The 19,202-nt window shown below is 43.9% G+C and overlaps 1 protein-coding gene and 1 long non-coding RNA gene across 5 annotated transcripts in view; one reads left to right on the top strand and one right to left on the bottom strand.

Annotated features, from left to right (window-relative positions):
• The window catches only part of KCNIP1 (potassium voltage-gated channel interacting protein 1), a 363,743-nt gene that overhangs the window by 144,944 nt on the left and 199,597 nt on the right, over positions 1–19,202 (bottom strand). The window contains exon 2 of one of the 4 annotated variants that reach the window (XM_020992321.2): positions 6,099–6,160. The exons of the other annotated variants lie outside the window; for them this stretch is intronic. The gene's annotated coding sequence lies outside the window, so the exon portion shown is untranslated. The remainder of the gene's footprint in view (positions 1–6,098; positions 6,161–19,202) is intronic. 4 annotated transcript variants of the gene reach the window in all.
• LOC144455990 (uncharacterized) lies at positions 4,435–18,175 on the top strand. The gene is made up of 2 exons (XR_013484892.1): positions 4,435–4,710; positions 17,812–18,175. It is a non-coding gene; the product is annotated as an uncharacterized LOC144455990 (long non-coding RNA).

Raw genomic sequence — 19,202 nt, 5'->3', positions numbered from 1 at the left:
TGGTGATGTCTCTGTCCTGGGTGCTCATTTGCAGAGTTGGACTGTAAGTTCCTAAAAAGTAATGGGGGTGGGAGAGGTGTGTCTTCTGTCTTTGTATACCCCCACAGCACCTGGTATGACGCATTTTATATTGCAAGTGCACAATGACTATTTTTCAAATGAACAATATTCTTTGGACAGAATCTATCATTCCAGGAAAGATATTAGAGACTTATTATGTCACCCTCTCCTCCCCACTCCATCATCTAATAATGGGGATTTGCATGTTTGAAAGAGGACTGTAGAGGGTAGGATATAACCCAACTTAGTTAATGATGGAATTTCAGGGCTCAGCAAGGACGATTTTTTTTTTAATTAGTAAGGAGATTTCCCAACGCTTTTTAATTGACATCAGGCAATTGAGTGCTGGTGTTGTTCAGTTATTTTCAATTATTTTTCAGTTGTATCTGACTCTTCATGACCCCATATCAGAGTTTGTGTAGCAAAGATCCTTGGAGTAGTTTGCCATTTCCTTCTTCATCTCATATTATAGATGAGGAAACTGAGGCAAACAGGGTAAGTGACTTGCCCAGGGTCACTCAGCTAGTAAGCCAGGCTAGATTGGAACAAAGGAAGGTGAAGCCTGACTGCAGTCCTGGCACTATCTCCACTCTGACACCTGTGGATCTCGTGATGTCCGTGACTTTGTTCAGGGCTGCTGCTTAAAGTGTGGCTTAAAAATAGTGACACCTACCTTACAGGTCAGTTGTGAGGTTCCAAATGAGATCATGTATGTAAAATGCTACTACTATCTGTAGCAGCAGCAGGAATGCCCACTATCACCCTTTTAACCTATAGAATTCCTGTTCTTTCTTTTTTGTTTTTAGTACAACTTGAATGCCTCCTCTTCCACAAAGCCCTCTTGGATTCTCCTTGGTGGGTAGGAACTTTTCTCATCAGAATTTACAAAACACTTTGTTTTATAACTCCCTACTATGAGCCTATCACTATATAATTTTGTACCTTATAATTAGATACCTGTGCTGACATCTAATCTTCTCATTAGTGGTTTCAATCTCAAAAAAAAAAAAATGGAGGCCATTAAACCATATATAAGGATACCTGCCGATTGCATATTGGCTTAGAAAACCACATATTAACATTACCTATGTTTTATTGTATTTTTAGGGCAGCTAGGTAGTGTAGTAGATAGAATGCAGGGCCTGGAGTCAGGAAGATTCATATATCTTAGTTAAAATTTGGCTTCAGATACTTACCAGCTGGGTGACCCTGGGCAAGTCATTTAACCCTGTTTGCCTCAGTTTCCTCATCTACAAAATGAGCTGGACAAGGATATGACAAGCCACTTCAATATTTCTACCAAGAAATCTCCCCAAATGGGCTCATGATAAGTTGGACATGACAGAAAATGACTGAACAACAATAATTGTACTTTGATTTATTTTGTTAAATATCCCCTAATTACATTTTAATCTGGCTTGGGTAGCCCCGGGGAGTATTGCAGGCCTCATGCTGTCATATGGGCAGCATGTTTGATGCCTTTGAACTAGATTGTAAATTCCCCTGGGGCAGGAACAGAGTCATATGGGAACTGAGGAAACTGAGGGAATTGAGGGTATTAGGGCAGCAAGTGGTTAGTTGTGGAACCCCACTGACCCCATCTTGTGACTCAGTTCTGGAGCTAGCTCAGTTCCCTTTCTATTCAATTATGAGTCTAGTCCAAATCCGTCTTGTGAGAAAAGTTTATTCAAATTGTGGGAGTTGGGAGAAAACCTTATTGTATTGTTTAAACCTAGCCCTGTGTGGCTGAGACACTGGACCACCTCTCTCTGCTGTTTAGAGACCCTTAACGAAGGACTTGGGTTACGGTGATCAGAAACTCAGACCCAAACATGGATGAAAGGAGCTTTCTCACAATTGTGCATCTTCAGCAGCCCGTGTGCCTTATCTGAAAACTCTTCCTGTATAGATCAATCAGTTATTGGCCCACGTTCCTTTGACTGTTTACAGACACTTGTGGGGAGTGGGACACCTCTTCTTCTGAATTCAGGGAATTTACCTGTTCTCTCTCCCCCTTCTAATTTGCAAAGACCCTAATCTTTCCTCCAAATAGAAGTCAGATGACCTAACATTGTATTGTTTCCTTTTAATTAATTGGTGTTATTTGAGTAATTGACTTTTAATGTATAAAAGTCTGTTCCTTCCTGTATTCTGGGTCCACGCCTAAGCTGAGGAAGTCTGGTCTCATTTTGGAAGGCAATTGCTATGCATTTAATTAGTAAATAATAAAATGCATGCAATTAATAAATTGATATGCTCAGAAGATTGAACTTTTCTTTCATCAGTCATTTCATTTTTTACCTGCTACACAACTTTGTAGCTTCCCCGGCACATAGTAGGTGCTTAATGAATGCATGTTATTTTTGCTCCCTGCTCTTCTGTCTCTGGGTGGCATAAGAATTATAAGCATAATAATGCAGTCCTGAAGAATAAATAGCCTGTAATCACACACACTGGAGCCTCCTTTGCCTGGATGCTGCCCGGACTTCATGTGGTAGGATAACGTATTGCGTTGGGGGGCCGGCACAAGCCACTGGAAAGGGAACATAGTTTTATAATGAGGCCTTTAGAAATCTAGGCATTTTAGAGCTCTAGGCGCTGAATCCCATTGAATGGGTTCCAGGCAGAACAAACATTCCTCCTTACAGAAAATAGTATTTTCAGGAGTATCCAGTACTATGGACTACTAGAAATACACTTTTGCCACTTTTGTTTCATATTAAAAAGGATTTTGGGGGAAGTGAGATGATTTATAGGCAGAAACATTTTACTTACTTGATTTGGGAAAATAAAACACTTCAGACACTTACTAGCTATGTGACCCTGGGCAAGTCACTTAACCCTGCTTGCCTCAGTTTCCTCATCTGTAAAATAAGCTGAAAACGGAAATAGCAAACCACTTGTCTGTGCCAAGAAAACCCCAGATGGGATCATGAAGACACAACATGTTGTTGGACACAACAACAAAAATGCCCTTACTTTATTTCTGAAAAAGCTGAGGCCCGGAGAGGGGAAGGAACTTGCCCAAGGGCACACAGCCACTTAATAGCTGAGCCGGGACTTAGGGTTACAAGACCACAGATTTAGAGCTAGAAGAATGACCTTGGAGTCCATCTAGTCCAACTATACCAGAGGCATAATTTGAATCCAGGCCCTTTCACTCCAGGGCCAGTGTTTTCTTCACACCCCTCCCCAACCCCAAGACATAATGAAGAGATATTATTTTGAAATCCATTCCTTGAGGTTGAATAATGTCACCATTGCAAGACTGGGATGGGGGACTCTCTAAGAAAGAATTTCCTACCTAAGTTGAGGACCCCATCTAGTCATTCAGGAGTCTGAGGGTGTGTGGGCCTGAATGTACTTGCGTGGCTTGTGCGACCGCATTTGTGGATGGGTCCAGGTGACTCCCAGAGTCTCTCGCAGCTCTGAAATCCCATAATTCTATCCTTGTTTTGTGAGTATTTATATATGGTCACAAGGCTGTGTGTGTGTGTATGATCATATGATCACATGCTATGTGTGGCTGTCTAAAGCTGAACTCACTATTTCTCCTCCTCCTATCCCCGACCCAGATAGCTTTCTGTATGAGCTTCCTTTTTATTTGAAGGGAATGGGTGTCCTGTTCTCGGTTTGGGGCTCTATGGATGAAAGCAAAATAAAGGAATGCTGTGAAGATGAGGAAGGACCTAAGCTTCAGGGATCTGGGGAACTCTCTTCAACCTTCAAAGACGCTTCCCTCAGAGAACACATAGGAAAAGGGCGCTGATAAAATCCCAGCTGAAGTCAAGGCCAAGGACCCTTTAAATCTTCCCTCAGATGCCCTATTAAAACCTGAACTGCCCAGGATGGTGGGAGGCTTGGAACACCTTGCCAGACCGGAGCTTGGAGCTGGAGCTCTGCCACTGTTTGTGACCCCTACCACAGGTCTCTGCGCTGCTTCCCAGCCCTCTGCCCTATTTGGCTTTGCCCTTGGCTTCTGCTTTCTGCCTGGAAGCTCCTTGGATCAAGCCCTTTTCGGCTTCTGTTTGCATAATGACTCTGGAGTGTCTGACCCTGCCTGGCCTTGGCCCTTACCTCTGCCCACACGGTTAACACTATCACTCTTTTATTTCCTCCACACCTGTGCCCTGGCCCTGTGGCCTCATCCCCAGCAGGGGAAATACAATTAGCAGCTCGGCCTTGCCCTCTTCAGAAGCATTCCTCGCCCCCATTTCTGGCAGGGGTGTACTCATTGTCCCAGCCATCCAGGCTCAAATCTTGGCATCGTCTTTGACTCCTCCCAGTTCCCTGACATCCACTCAATCATCAATTCCTGCAGCTGAAGCCAGGGAGGCCTCTCACTGGCTACGTAAACATTAACCAGGGCAGATCAGTCTGTTCATTGTTAGCTAGACATGCTATGCTTTTCTCCCCCTGAGGTTTTGTTCATGCTATTGTCCTTTCCTGGAACACTCAATTCTTCCCCCTCCCTCTTTTCCACTCATCTAAGCCTTTTCACCAAGATCCAAGTCAAGGCCTGCTTTCTTCCTGAAGCCTTCCCTGACACCCTGGTTACAGGACCTGGAGCTGGGAGGGAGCTCAGAAGCTGTCTAATCCAACCCTTCCATTTTGCAGATGAGGGAACTGAGGCCCAAGCTCACACAAGTGGTAAGCATCAGAGGTAGGATTTGAAGCTGGGTCTTTTGACTCCAGAGTCAATGTTCTTTCCATTGCAATGTGGTTCCTTCTTTAGGGTTCCTACAGCACTAAGGGTCCTTACTTCTCACATCTGTTCCTTAGGATTTATTGCCGAGGGGTGTCAGTTGTCTTTTCATACACATGTCCTGTCTCCTCAACTAAGGGCTAAATAGCCGGGAGGCTGAATGGTGTTATACCAGATTGAGAATCAGAAGCCTTGGGTTGAAATCCCACCTGTGCTACTTATTAGCTGGGTGACCTTGGGAATGTTATTTCACCTCCTTTGTTCTCAGTTCCGTCATATGTAAAATGCTGTGGTTGGACTTACTGACCTATAAGATCTTTTCTGTCTCCAAATCTGTGATCCCATGTTCCCACCAGGGCTGGGATCCTACCTTATTCTTCATTGTATAGTTCTCCAAAGCCTAGTTCAGGGCCTTGCATACAGTCGGCACTCAGTAAATGTTTATGAATGATGGTGAGAATGATGATGTATGTGAGGCTTGTGTGATTATGGATGAGACTTTTTAGGGAATCTGTATGACCGTGTAATTATGAGTAGTCATATGCATGGAGTCTTATATACCATTATGTATACAATGTGGGGCACGCTCAAGTGTCTGTATATCCAAGCTAATGTCATACAAACCTTTGAGTTATCCCTCTTACGAGAATAAACATATCAGAGTTCAGGACCGCATAGAAAGTCAATTAATACATTCTTTATACATACAAGGATGATGTTTTCCTCAGAATTACAGCTAGAGATGGGCAGGAAAGAAGAGAGAAAGGAGACGTGGCCATGGTGGTGATGTAGCTGGTGGGATGCTGCCATGAGTTGGGGGAGGTTGGCTTTGGTGTGGCCACATGCCAGAGCAGAGCATGGAGCAGGAGCACAGAGGGCACTCCGGGGCCCACCCCTCTTCAGCAGGTTGTCCTGGACCATTCGATGCCCTTCATTTCTCTGACATAGACTCACAGCCTCAAGGACTGGCCTGAATCAAGCAGCCAGAGTAAGCAAGCAAGCCCTTTGGCAATTCACCTACCCTGAGTCCTAGGGAGGGGGCCAAGATGCCAGGCTCAGAGCAATGGGAAGGCCCGTCCAAGAGGAAGCCACAAGCATCAAACCCAAGGTCCTGCTCCTTCTAGAGCACAGTAGTCCCCAGCCTGGTCACCAGTCACCCTGGTCCTCAAGGTGCCAAGCCTCAGGAACAACTTTTCTTCCCCTTTTGTCCAGAGTACCCTCCCTTCCACTTCCTTACAGAAAAATCCCTGTTAGGTCGAGAGAAATTCAAATACTGACAGCATCCCCCGCCCAGACCACGTGAACCGTTCACGGTGAGTGAAACGTCTCTTACTGTGGCTGCTTCTGCTCCCAAACTGCAAAGTTCATCAGATCACTCACTCTGTCCTCACTTACCTAGAAGAGAGAACACAGGTGGACATTATGGACGTTGGCCCTCCCAGGTCCCCACTGAGAGAAGGACTTCACCCAGCAGGGTCACTTAGAGCGTCTCAGCCCACAATGAGAAACCAAAGGAAATCCCCAGTCACATTTGGGAATTTCAGATAAGCTTGGCATACTCCTGCTTGGTATAGACTACCCTTTACCAAGTGGATGGATATCATTCAAAGAGACAGGAAAGCATGATTGTTCAGTGAGCTGAGGCCTTCTTCCAGAAGCCAATGGGCCTAGTCTCAAGGGGACATATGACTTTTTTGGCAAAGGACATCCACTCCCTTCCTCATTCCCCACCTTCTCCAACTCCCTGGTCAATGACTATGAGATTGATGTAGGGTTCCCATGACATTTTCTTTTTCTTTCTTTCTTTCTTTCTTTCTTTCTTTCTTTCTTTCTTTCTTTCTTTCTTTCTTTCTTTTTTAATAAAGAGCAATACGATGTCTGCCAACCAAAAGGAAGTAGCATCTCTGAGAATACCATTTTTTGTTAGCATTCATAATAATGATGCTTCCAAAGTTCCATTTCCTGCACATCTGAACAAGGCTGAAAAGCTCCTTTCTCATTCATGCCATGCAGAGCTGGCCTTTTCCTGAGTGCTGCTCTTGCAACAAGAGCAATGTCAACAAGCAACAAGGCCCGAGTCACTTCTGGTCTCCTGGGGTCTAAGGCGGTGACAGGGTGGAGGGTCAGAATCCTCTACTCCTGATCCTGTCTCAGTGGACATCAAAATGAGAGTGTGCCCTGGCTGTTAAAATGAGAGATTGGCTTCTAGCTTTGGTAGCCAAACTGCTCTATCATAGATTCCCCTGTCACAAAGCTGTCGTTCTCTAGCTTATTTTTCTTTTCATTTCAGTCTCAAAGGGCTTTATTCAACATCTCAAACAACCGGACACACTGTTACCCAAGGGCAGGAGCATCAAAGTCACATGACCCAGATTTTATGGTCCATACTTTGGACCCAAGTACACCCATTTTTTTCCGTAAAATATTCACTGTCTATCGATGCCAAAATTTAGATGATTTGAGCAAACATATGAAACCGGTGATATTTTCTGAGCAGCATTTAAAGTAAGTAAATCGTAAGATACATTTGGCTGTCTTTTTCCTAGATCTACAGGGAATCTCGTCCAGATCACCAGCTCCCTCCTCCCTTTTGTAGATGAGGAAACTGCTTTTGCATCCCCGGTACCTAACATAATATGCCTCGCAATTCTCAAATGTTTGTGGAGTGGGATTGATATAACTGCCCTCTGTTCTCCTAGCCTCAGCCCAACTCCTGCAGCCTGTGAGCTCGACTGAGGATGCATCAACTTCACAAGCTTCTGTAGGGACCAAGGAAGGGAATGATGAGGAATCAATCATCTCCTGACTGGTGACTTAACCTCTGGTCCTCATAGCCCAAATTGCTTCATGAAAGAAACTGCCCACTGACTGCTCAATGTGCTGGTCCTCAGACAGCTCATCTTTCCTGGTTGGAGGCAGGCTGTTCACAGTGCCAAAGCCAACAAAATACAACAAAAACCGTAAGCCTTGCTCCTCACTCCAACCTTCTTGATATCTGCTTTTGGGATTCAATGCAAGTCTGAGACTGAAGAATCCCACCCCCAAATTTGAAGTTTTTTGGAATCTAGAGGGACAATGTCAGGGTAGTTGAGAGAATGCAGGAAGTTCTGGAATTAGGAAGACCAGAGAGCAGGGAAGTTCAAGCCTCTGCCACATACTAGCTATGTGATCATTGGTAAATCATTTAATCTCTGGGTTCAGGTGACTCTTGAAGACTTAGCTAGTAAGTTATAGATGAGTTGTTACCTCTGTATCAGTGGAAATCCAAGAACACTGAGATTGTATTTGGAATCCAAGGAAGGCAGCAGTCCTAGAAATCCATTAAGTAGCTTTTGACTCACATTTTCCAAAGGCCATTTGGATTTCACACAGATGGAAGGGGCAGAGGTCATTTAGCCTGTGAATATACTAACGTCTTTGTCTTCCTTGAGTTAGCCTATTCCATAGGATTGGAGGATGGAGGGTCTAAAGATGGAATGAACCAATCAGTAACCGATCTGACCCTTGCTCAGCCTTGAAGGGTCATCAATCCCTTGTGTCCGCCCTACTTTGCTGCCCTACTTTGGATTTTCACCTACCAAGCTAGCCCACCACTGAACTGACTAGAACTGGTTGAAATCCTTCCTGTTGTTTGCAGACTCCCCCTCTCCAACTTATGATAAACAACAACACCCTGCTTCTGTGTTCTAGCAGTTTCTGGAAGGGATTGCCTCTTCTCCTCCCCCTATACCTCCCAATTTCACTGAAACCCATAAAAATCTCAGGCTTTGACTTCAGAGCCAGGCTACTTTGTACTCTGTGTGGAAGGGTCCCAGCATGCATGGCTTTTACTTTCTCTTCTTATAAACTAAGTTGCTCCTTGACTTGGTTAGAGTATCATTTGGACTTTCTGACTCTGGTCCACCAGCATCATTTTATAAAGGTGGCAGCTGAGGCCTAGAGAAAAGAAATGGTTTGCTGAAGCTCATCTAGAGAATTATAGGTAGAAGTCTATTTTTTTTATAGACTTCTGGTCTCCTGACTCCCAGTCATTCCACTGAGTTCAGCTGGTTTTCCATAATACCATGTTGCTCTCCCTTCTATGGTATTTTCGTTTTAAACCTTATCTCAGATTGTGTATATGAAAAGTACTATCTCAAAATAAAAGAAGGTTGGGAGATTCTTGCAGGGGAGAGAGAAATGGGACCTTCCATACCACCTATGAGACTGTGGGATAAAGAGACTTGACTGAGAGGCCCAAAGTTGATTTGATGTAATGGAGAGAATGTTGGCTTTGGAACCAGAGGACCTGCATTTAAATCTCAGCCCTATTCCTTACTGTCTGGGTGACCTTGGGAGACAAGCGTAACTAATATTTGTATGTGTAGTGATCATGAAGGGCCCAGCATTATTGACACTAATAAGGAGAGAGTCCCATAACAGTGAGCTTTGAGACTAGGGTTCCGTATGGTGCTTTATCTCAACTGAGCCTTATAACGTAGTTCAGACCTTTACTTTTTAATCAGTGTAGGAAACTCCCCATGCATTTTCCACTCCTTTAATAACTCATAGGCTTGCTTGGAGAGTTGCCTGAAGCCCAGACTGTTTAAGTATGTTGCTTGTGGTCACACAGTGAGTATATATGAGAGATGGTACTTAAATTCAAGTCTTCCTGACTACCATACCACCCTGACAGGTAATATTATCCCCATTTTACAGAAGAAGAAGCTGAAATAGAGTGGGTTTCCCATGGTCACCTTGCTAATAAGTATTTGAAATAGAATTTGAACTCATTTTTTTTGTTTCTGTTTCCAGGTTTCCTGTACTTTATGCAATAATCCTTGCTTTGTCTCTAAAATGTCATTTTATCTTAATTAGGCCTTTATTTCCTTATCTGTAAAAATAAGGTTGTAGTTTTTTTTTTAACTATTTTTATGTGGCATGCCTTTCTGGGAATCTGATGAAGATTATGGACCCCTTCTCAGAATGTTTTTCAATAATTAAAAAAAATGCTAACTTTCAGTTAGAAATCAACAAAAATAAAGATGCATTTTTTTTTTCCTGTTCAGGTTCATAGCTCTCCCTTCTCTCCAAAGCCTATCCATGGACCTCCTCCCCCCCCAGAGCCCCTGGTCTAGATAATTTCTATCATCCTTTCCGGTTCCCACCTTATTGAACTAGGGTACTGAATGAACTCACTTCCTTTTGCTGCCCATCCTAAATTTGTGGACACCAAAAAAAGAAGCGGGGGCAGGGGTGGGGGGGAATCTTTGGGGTTCACATTATCTTTGTGTGGCTGGGCTCCGGACACTGAGACTTTGTGCTCCAGGGATTGAAATTCTGGGCTCTGGATACAGGGACTTCCTGCTCCTGGAGCATCTCTTGGATGCTAGCCTGTGGTTCTCCCCTCATCTAACAAAGCTGCAGGTAGCTTTTCCAGTCTGCTGCTGCCCTCTGCTGCTTCTGGTCAGGACTGGCAGCCTCCCTCAGGAACGAGCAACGTGTTCACATCCCCACAGCTGCCTGCCTCCTCGGACTGCCAGGGACCCTAAAGAGGGGAAAGCCACCAGTGGGGAATGAATTTTAACATTCCGAGAGAACGTGAGCTGATTGACGGCATCCCTTCCCCTGCCCCCAGCCTGACAGCCTTCACAGCTGTGGGAATTCCAGAGCAGACATGAAGACAGAGGAGAGTTTACTCCAGCTTGTTCTGTGCTGCTCCCTAGACACTCATCCTAAGAATAGCAGGCCGCTCCGTTTTCGTTTGCAGTTTCTAGGTTTCATCTGCAACATACTAATTAATTCAGGGGCTGGGAAAAGATAGCGGAAGTGCAAGAAAGGAAGAATGAATGAATGACAAAGCCCTTATTAAGTACTTACTAGGTAGACGAAAGAATTAAGGTGGTAATCCTTCCCCTCAAGGCAGTTATATTTTGATAAAGGCAACTGGAAAGGGGAGCTTGAGAGGGTAAGCCAACCGGGGCCACAGTTCAGGAAGTGACATGGAATCTTTTTTTTTTTTTGTGAGCAAGATAAAGTGTCCCAGGGACAGAGTGCAAGTGGTGGGAGTGGGAGGATGGCTGGAGGGCAGGCAACAGGGAGGCCTGATTCTAGGCAAATTAAGGTGAAGAAGAGGATGAGGAAGGATGGGGATAAAGGAGGGAGAAACGAGGATGGCAGCGGAGATTCTTGACCTCCTATTCCTTTCTTTCCACATTTGGCTTTAGGGAAAGCATTTTTCTTCCAGGCCTTTTCTTTTGCCTGTTCCCCAACCTTCTGTTCTAAACCTCAAGCACTTTGATTCTTTGTATATTTTGCAAAAGTCATTCCATTTGCCATGCTTGGAATTTACTCACCCTGAAATTCAAATCACTGTTTGTCAGCTTCCATTACTTAAGACAACTGATGGAAAGGGACCTCTGGCCTCCAAGTGGGAGGACAAAACCGTTCAGTAAGGGGAGAAGTGAACTCACATGAAGGAAACTGAAGACCCGGAGGGAGTCAAGAAACCTAGGTCAGGGCCATGGCTCAGCCTGAACCATGGACCAGACAAACAGGACTGGCTTGAACAACTGTTTCCTAATAGGGAAAACTCAATGGGGATTGGAAGTCAGGGCTCCATGGAGCTAGAAAGACTATACAGACCCATAAGGGAACAGGGAAGAAAAGGGACTCACTTCAAAGCACTCGAAACTGAGGAGTAAATTATTCTTATCTCCCAAGCTGGACAAGGCTGGGCTCTGTATCTATGCTCTTGTGATTGTCCACTTATGTGTGGTTTGTATACTTGTAAATCATCACCCCTGGAGTCAAGTAGCTTTTTGAGAAAGTCAAGATGAGAGTGAATGGGTATGAGGAGGGGGATGGGAAAGTTGAAAAGGGACAGTGACCCCAAAGCTGTAAAACCAGAAAGGAATCCAAGTCATAGGATTTAGAGCTGGCAGGGACCTTTTGAGATCATTTAGTAAAATCCTCATATTTTACTGATAAGAAAAATGAGGCCCAGAGACCTTGCCTGAGGTCACCCAAATAGTGACAGAGTTTAGAGATGAGAACTCAGGACTGTAAACCCCCGATCCAGCTTTTAACCTGGGGTACCTACCCCCCCCACATGTGAGAAGGGGTTATCTTAGGGAGGGCATATGATGACTTCCATGTCTCCGTAGAGGCTTAAGGTGGCAAGCTCCTTCAAGTTGCTCTTTTGATTTACAGGCTGTCAGAGTCCCAGACTCCAGTTTCCTATTCCTATTCTCTTTTCTATTTCCTATTTCCTATTCCTATTCTCTTTTCTCAAAAGCTCCGAGTCTCAGTAAGGCAGAACCAGACTGATCGTGTGCACTTGACTCTTTTACTCTCTTGGGGAGATAGTCTTGGCACTTAAAGTTTGTTTTATGCCACTTGGTGTTGAACTGTGATGCTCTGAACCCATATTTGGCATCCTGCAGCCAGAACCATCCTGAGGCCCTGGGCCCACATCACCTTAACAGGATGGTCTTAACGTTTTTTTAATAAATGGTCTTGATGTTCAAGTTTTCTGGGAGACTCTGAAACTCAGATTAGCTAGATGTGAATTCTCCTCGGGTTCAAAGAATCAGCTTCCCAAGCACTGGATGGGGAGGCATGGCTGAACCGAGAGCAGCTTCCCCAAAAAAGGTCTGGGGCTTTTAGTGGGCTTCAAGTTTGATCATTGCTCCTTCTTGTTCAGTTGTTTCAGTCATGTCTGACTATTTGTGACCCCACTGGGACTTTTCTTGACATAACTGAATAATAACAACAAATGTGCCCAAAACAAAAGCAAACCCCAAAATAGTCCCTATTCTTAAGGGGCTTTAATGGAGGAAAGCAATACATACGTAAATAAGTGCATAGAGGATGCATCCATAATGGATGGTGCCCTTAAACTTAGGGGGAGAGAGAAGAGAGTGGGTAGAGAGGTATAACATGTAAGAAGGCTGGAAAGGGGCTTCTTACACGTTCAGGATCAGGTTGTATGGAAGAAGGATTCAATTTTTTTTTTCCATTTTATCCAGAAGACCATTAGGAGTAATAGGGGAAAGTTGCAAAGAGGGAAATCAGATTTGATGGAAAAAATAAAATTTTCTGACAATTAGAGGTATCCAGAAGTGGAATGGGCTGCCTGAAGAGGTGGCGGGTGCCTCATTTTTAAACAAACTGGGCAGTCAATGGTTAAGTTCTTGATAAATGCTTGTTGACTGATCACAGCAGGGACCCCATTGGGACACAGGATTGGAGTAAATGGCCACTGCAATCCTTTCAGCCTGAGCACATCAGCCAGGCCCAGCTAATTGTTGGATTGCTTGAAGTCAGGATTACTAGCAAACTGAAATGCAATCACGTTGTTGTCCAGCATTAAAGTGATGTCATTCTAAGACGCTGGTGTTTTACTCGTAATCAAAACTGACAGCTCTGTCCCAGGCATGTGGTTATGCTGCTCTTCCCATCTCCAGTTCCACTGGAAAGGAATTGAGAGCTTCCTAGGAAAATGTGTCTCAGATGAAACACATTCAGTGTATTCTGACTGAACGCGAGATGGCGATCAAACCTTCCCATGCTCTCTCTGTCATCACCTTAATCATTCCAGAGTGCATTCCCAAGAACCTCAGAGCTATAGGAAACCTTAGAAATCATCCGGTCTAACCCCCTCATTTGACAGATGAGGAGGTTGTAGTGGCCTAGAAAGGGCAAATGGCTTACACAAATTCACACAACTAGCTAGTGGAAGAGCTAGTACCAGAATAAAGGTCTGGAAGCCTCCCAGTCCTTTTATATAGATACAGTAGAAAGAGCCCCAGGTTTGAAGTCAGAGCACCTGAGTTCTAATCCTCCCTCTGACACTTAACACTTAAATGACCTTGAGCAAATCACATGCTTTCTGGTGCTAATCTTCTCATCTGTAAAATAGGGGAGCTGGACTAATGACCTCTAAGTTCCTTTTTGGCCCTAAATCTACACTCCTATGATTTTTTTTCTACTATACTATGCTGTATCAGACACCAAAGGATTGAAAATACTTAAGAACGCATGGCATCACCCAGAAGCCACAAGCACCTCCTTCTACCTCCCTTTGAGGGGAGCATTCCTTTTCTGGGTTCCTGCTCCTGAAGATGACACCGTTCCTCTTGTTACTAGGTCCCTGGCTAGGAGATGTTGTGCTAAGTATTGGGAAAGGAGAGAACTCACAACCACAGAATCTTACAATTGGAGGGGTCTATAGCGTGCATCTAGTCCGACCCATACTTGAACAGGAATCTCCTCTATGCATTTGCAGTAAGTGACTATCCAGCCTCTGGTTGAAGACCGTCAGTGATGGAGAGACCACTCGCTCCCAAGGCCTGTTCCATTTTGGGACTGGTCTAATTGTTATGGGTATTTCCCCCCCGAACACCAAGCCTAAGTCTGCTTCCCCATGACTTCAACCTATTGCTCCTTGCTTCCAATTTCATCTTTTGGGGCAAAACATGGCGAGTCATTCCCTCTTCCCTTAGCAATTCTTCACATATTTGAAGACAGCTAAGATTTTTTTTCTCCAGGTTAAACATCCCAAGTTTGTTTTGCAGATTCTGTGAGGAATGGTGTCCGCTCTGCAGAAGTTACTGTCCTGTTAGCAGGTTCCAGTTTTTCACTGCCTATCCTAAAAGTAGAGGAATAACTTAATTCTCCTTTCAGAGGCAGAGACCACAAAATATGTGGTGGGGGATATAGAGAGTTACTAGAGAGAGTCCTCCTGGCAAAGGGAGGACTATGGGCCAGGCAGAGGAAGACTCCCTTGTGGTGGGAAGGCCTTCAGACTTTTACTTTAGCTACACCTTAGGTCAAAGGAAACACATTCTTCTAAATCTATGTGCCATTGACAATGCCCTAACCACTGAGCTCCAGTTACAATTCTATGTAAAAGACTGAAAAATATTTTTCTGGAGATAAAATTAACTTTATCTGATTGGTCCCTGAAGCATAGTGTCTTGTGCTAGCAAGTGGTCAATAAGTATATAATTGATGATTCCATGAATAATCCTTCTCCCCCATCTATCCTTACTCATTCCTGCCTTCATGGATGCTGAAATTCCATTATGAAAGACCACGAGTGCTCTTTCTATCTTGAGATTACTTTGTATTTACTTATCTGCAGACCTTACAACCTTCCAGTAACTCTTAAATTCCTTGCCCCTCACTTGATCCTTCCATCCCCTGGCCCTATATCTCTTCTGCCCTCTGTAGTTAAACCCTTTGAAGAGGCCACCTATGATCCTATCTGACCCTTGTTTCTCTGTTGCCTTTGCTGGATCCTCGTCTAGATCACACCCTGAGCCATAGGTAGCCCTCAGGATTCTGTCTTGGGTCCTCTTCCCTTTCCCCTCTATGCTACTCCGCTTACTGATCTCACCAGCTCCCATAGATTTAATTACCATTTCTATGCTGATGATTTTCAAATCTACCTATCCCCACACTAAACTCTCTACTGATGTCCAATCTCTCATCTCCAACTACCTTTCAGACATCTGGAATTGGATGTCCACTGGATATCTTAAACACAACCTGTCCAAAACTGAACTCATTATCTTTCCCCCTAAACCCTCCTTCTCTTTACTTTCCCTGTTACTGTAGAGGACAACACCATCCTCTCATCTCTCAGACCTGCACCCTAAGAGTCAGCAATTACTCCAGTGGCTTCCTATTTATGGCCTCTAGCATCAAAGATAAAATACTTTGTTTGCCATTCAAAGCACTTCAGAACCTTGTCCCCACCTACTGTATAGTGGTCTTATTCTTTATTTCCCAAAACATACTCTGTGATCCAGAGATACTCGCCTCCTGGCTGTTCCACAAACAGGACACTCTAACTCTGGCCTCTGGGCATTCTATCTGACTGCCCCATGCCTGGTGCCCTCTCCCTCCTTTACTGCTTACTGCCTTCCCTGGCTTCCTTTAAGTCACTCCTAAAATCCCACATTCGGCAGGCAGCCTTCCCCAACCTCTCTTAAGTCTAGTGCTTCCTTCTGTTAGCTATCTCCTGTTTATCCCGTATATAGCTTGCTCTGTAAATATGTTTGCATGGTGTCTCTCCACTACCTTGCAAGCTCCTTGAGGTCAAGGACTTGTGCTTCTTTTTTGTATTCTCAGTGCCTGGCACACAGTAGGCCCTTAATAAATATTTGTGAATTCATTGAGAACAGGGGCTATTTCATTTTTTGTCTTTGTATCTCCAGGTTTGATGTAGCAGGCATTTAATAAATGTTTGTTTAGTTGAGTTGAATTTACCACCCGAGAATAAGGATTGTTAGCTGTTTTTACGTCATGGACCCCTTGGGAATCTGGTAAAGCCTCTTTCTTTGAAAAGACTCTTTCTTAGAAATATATATGCACACACACACACATGTATATGACTCTTACAAATATAGGTATATACACACGTATACATATGTGCATATATATCACATATAATCGAAAGAAATGCTAAATTTCACTTAGAAGTTAGTGAAAATAAAAATATAATTTTTTTTGGCAATTCGAGTTCATGGTCCCTCTGAAATTTATTCATGGACCCCTGGGAATCTGTGGACCCCAGGTTGAGAACCCCTGCCCTAGGATAAGGCTATGTCACCTGCTAAAATATAGGAGGGAGTGGTCAGGTGGCCAACATGGAGATCAAGTCTCCTTAGCACAGTCCCTGGCAAATAAAAGCTTGTTGATTGAGTGAAGTCAGTAAGTATCTTATTGATCCGTCACTGTATCTACGGTCTCTTAGTAAGAAAACTTCCACCAGTGCAGATCAGCAATTCATCTGTAAATTTATGGTCTCATAAATGGTCTCAGATTTCAGTGGGGCACTGAGGAATTCAGTGATTAGCCCAAGGTCACATAGGTATGTGTCAGAGGCAGGACCAGAACCAGAGAAGTGCTGATCAGTGTTGAACAACCAGTTCTTCAGGGTTTAACAAACAGTTTTCCGGGGGGAAAAGACACACACACACACACACACACACACACACACACATACACACACACACACACACACACACACAAGCAGGACATACTTCTAAATTTAATCTGCAATATTAATATTTTCTCCATTACTTTCTTAAATCTAGAGAATCAACAAAACAATAAATCCAGCCCTGATTTGTAGCATTTGCCAGTCTGTTAAGGGTAAATGCTCTCACTGAAAATCTAACAGTTCACAGCCCACCCCTGGCTGGAACCCAGGTCTATCATCAGCTTTGTCGTGCTGCCCCTTAGTGTGAGAGATACAAAATAAAGAGATGAATGAGAAGGAGCTGAAACTCTTGGGTGAAATCATGTGCCCTAAGGAACTCCCAGTCTACTGAGTGGGGAGATAAGCCTCACACATAAACAACCAGAGACTAGAGACCAGAAGTGAGACACAGTGTGGGGTTGTGAATAAATACAATGCTGGCCGGAAGGTGAGGAAAACCCGTCCATGTTCAAACTTCACCTCTGCAACGCACCAGCTGGGTGACCCTGAGCGGTTCACGGAACCTTGCTCAGCCTCACTTTCCTTACCTGTAAAAAAGGGGTAACAACAGCTCCTGCCTCACAGGATTGCCGGGAGGAACAAATGAGTAAATAGTAAAGTGTTTGGTGAAACTTGAAGTCTTCAATAAATGTTAGTTGTTCGTTTTTGTTTTAAAATGTAAAGCTATTCATAGTCCAGTGCATGACTCTAGGAACTCAGGGAAAGGAAAGATCCATGTAGGCCGGAATGGTCTGGGACATCCTGGAGAAAGGGGGGAGGCATTTATTCTAGGCCTCCTTCCTTTCATCTCATAGGCTCAAGGCATCAAATATTTATTTGTTTATTTCCTGTGTGCTCAGGATAGTACTTATGATCTTGTGAGATGTGAATATATTGTCTCAGGATTGTGTGAAATGGAAAGGATCTTAAGAGAGAAGGTAGCTCTGCCCCTTCTTTTTACAGATCTAAAAACTGAGGCTCAGAGAGGAGAGAGGAAGAGGCTTGCCCCAGGCAGGTCACACACGTCAGAATCCAGTAGAGTCTGAGGTTCCACAATCTCTGCTTTCTCCACCAGGACACACTGCCTGGCTCCTGAGGGAAGCTGCCATCTGGAAAAGATGCTCCGAGTGAAGATTGAGGGAGATGAGAAGCCAGCACAAAAACTCAGCCACTTTTCATCTTTCATCCACTTTAGCACTTGATAAATAATAGAAAATAAGTAAATCAGCCCATTGCTGTGGCTTGTCGACTGCTCTGCGGGGAAGGAGCTCTCTCCCCGGGCGAAAGGAGATAATTCTGTTTGTTATTTTAAATCTGACCTGGGGAGTTCCTCGCTGTTTCTTTCTGATTTGCTCTTTCTTTTGACTTATATAACCAGTTACCAAGGCAAACATTTCCATCCAATTCCTATGGAGAATACAGTACCCCTCTTTCCTAAATGTCTCAATGTGTGATATTTTGGAGGTAATTATGTTGATATTGGTGAATATATATTAATTAAGCACAGCTTAATTGGTAAAGGTTAATTAGAGCATGTTGCAGTTTAGAGGAAAGAACAAAAGCCTGGGAATTGGAGATCTGAATTATAGTCCTGGTTTAGATGCCAACTCACTGTTCTGGGGAGGTCATTTCCCTTTTCTAGGCCTCAGTTTTCTCATCTGTAAAATAAGGAGATTAGACTAGATCGTGGACAAAGATTCTTTCCACTTTTACAATTTGTGATGCTATGTGTTAAAGTCTCTTGCTTGTATGTTCTAAAGTCCTTTCCAGTCTAATATTCTATAATCTAAGGTCCCTAGCTTGGTTCTTCGGTTTTGTTTTTAAATTGCTGACTTTAAAAAAAAATCACTAAGTGTCATTGACAGCCATTCACTGAGGAGTCCTGTGTTCAGGTTGGTGGTTTGCACATACCCCACTGGGCAGAGGTACCCTGTAAATGTCCTGGTCTCTATGATTATCAGTCAGCACTCTTCAACCCCTTAGCTTTGTCTCTACGTGGTGACTCTTAGCCATTGTAGATTTCTTAATCTAACCCAGGGGTGAGGAACCTGTGGCCTAGAGGCCACATGTGGCCTTCTGGGTCCTTGGGTGTGGCCTTTTGACTGAGTCCAAGTTTAACAGAACAAATCCCCATCTATTAAGGGGATTTGTTCTGTGAAGTTTGGATTTAGTCAAAGGGCTACACTTGAGGACCTAGAGGGCCACACTTGGCCTTGAGGTCGAAGGTTCCCAACCCCTGATCTAACCAATTAAAATGAGCTCTGAGCAATCACTCACCAACTTAATCCCCCTCCTTTTTGATCTTGAGCACTAGTCATGTGACCTTGGCATAATTTTGTCTGCTTTACAGAGAAAAAGGTAAAGATGTTTGGATACTGCGGGCACATTCTCTTTTAGCATTGAATCGGTCAGCAAATAAATAATAGATAACAACTAGAGGACAATGCATAATAAGAATCTAAACTT

The sequence above is a fragment of the Phascolarctos cinereus genome, unplaced genomic scaffold (genome assembly GCF_003287225.1).
Source record: "Phascolarctos cinereus isolate Bilbo 61053 unplaced genomic scaffold, phaCin_HiC Scaffold_2;HRSCAF=192, whole genome shotgun sequence".
Classification (NCBI taxonomy): Eukaryota; Metazoa; Chordata; class Mammalia; order Diprotodontia; family Phascolarctidae; genus Phascolarctos; species Phascolarctos cinereus.
The sequence above is the reverse complement of the archived record's forward strand: the minus strand, read 5'-3'. Positions and strand labels throughout refer to the sequence as shown.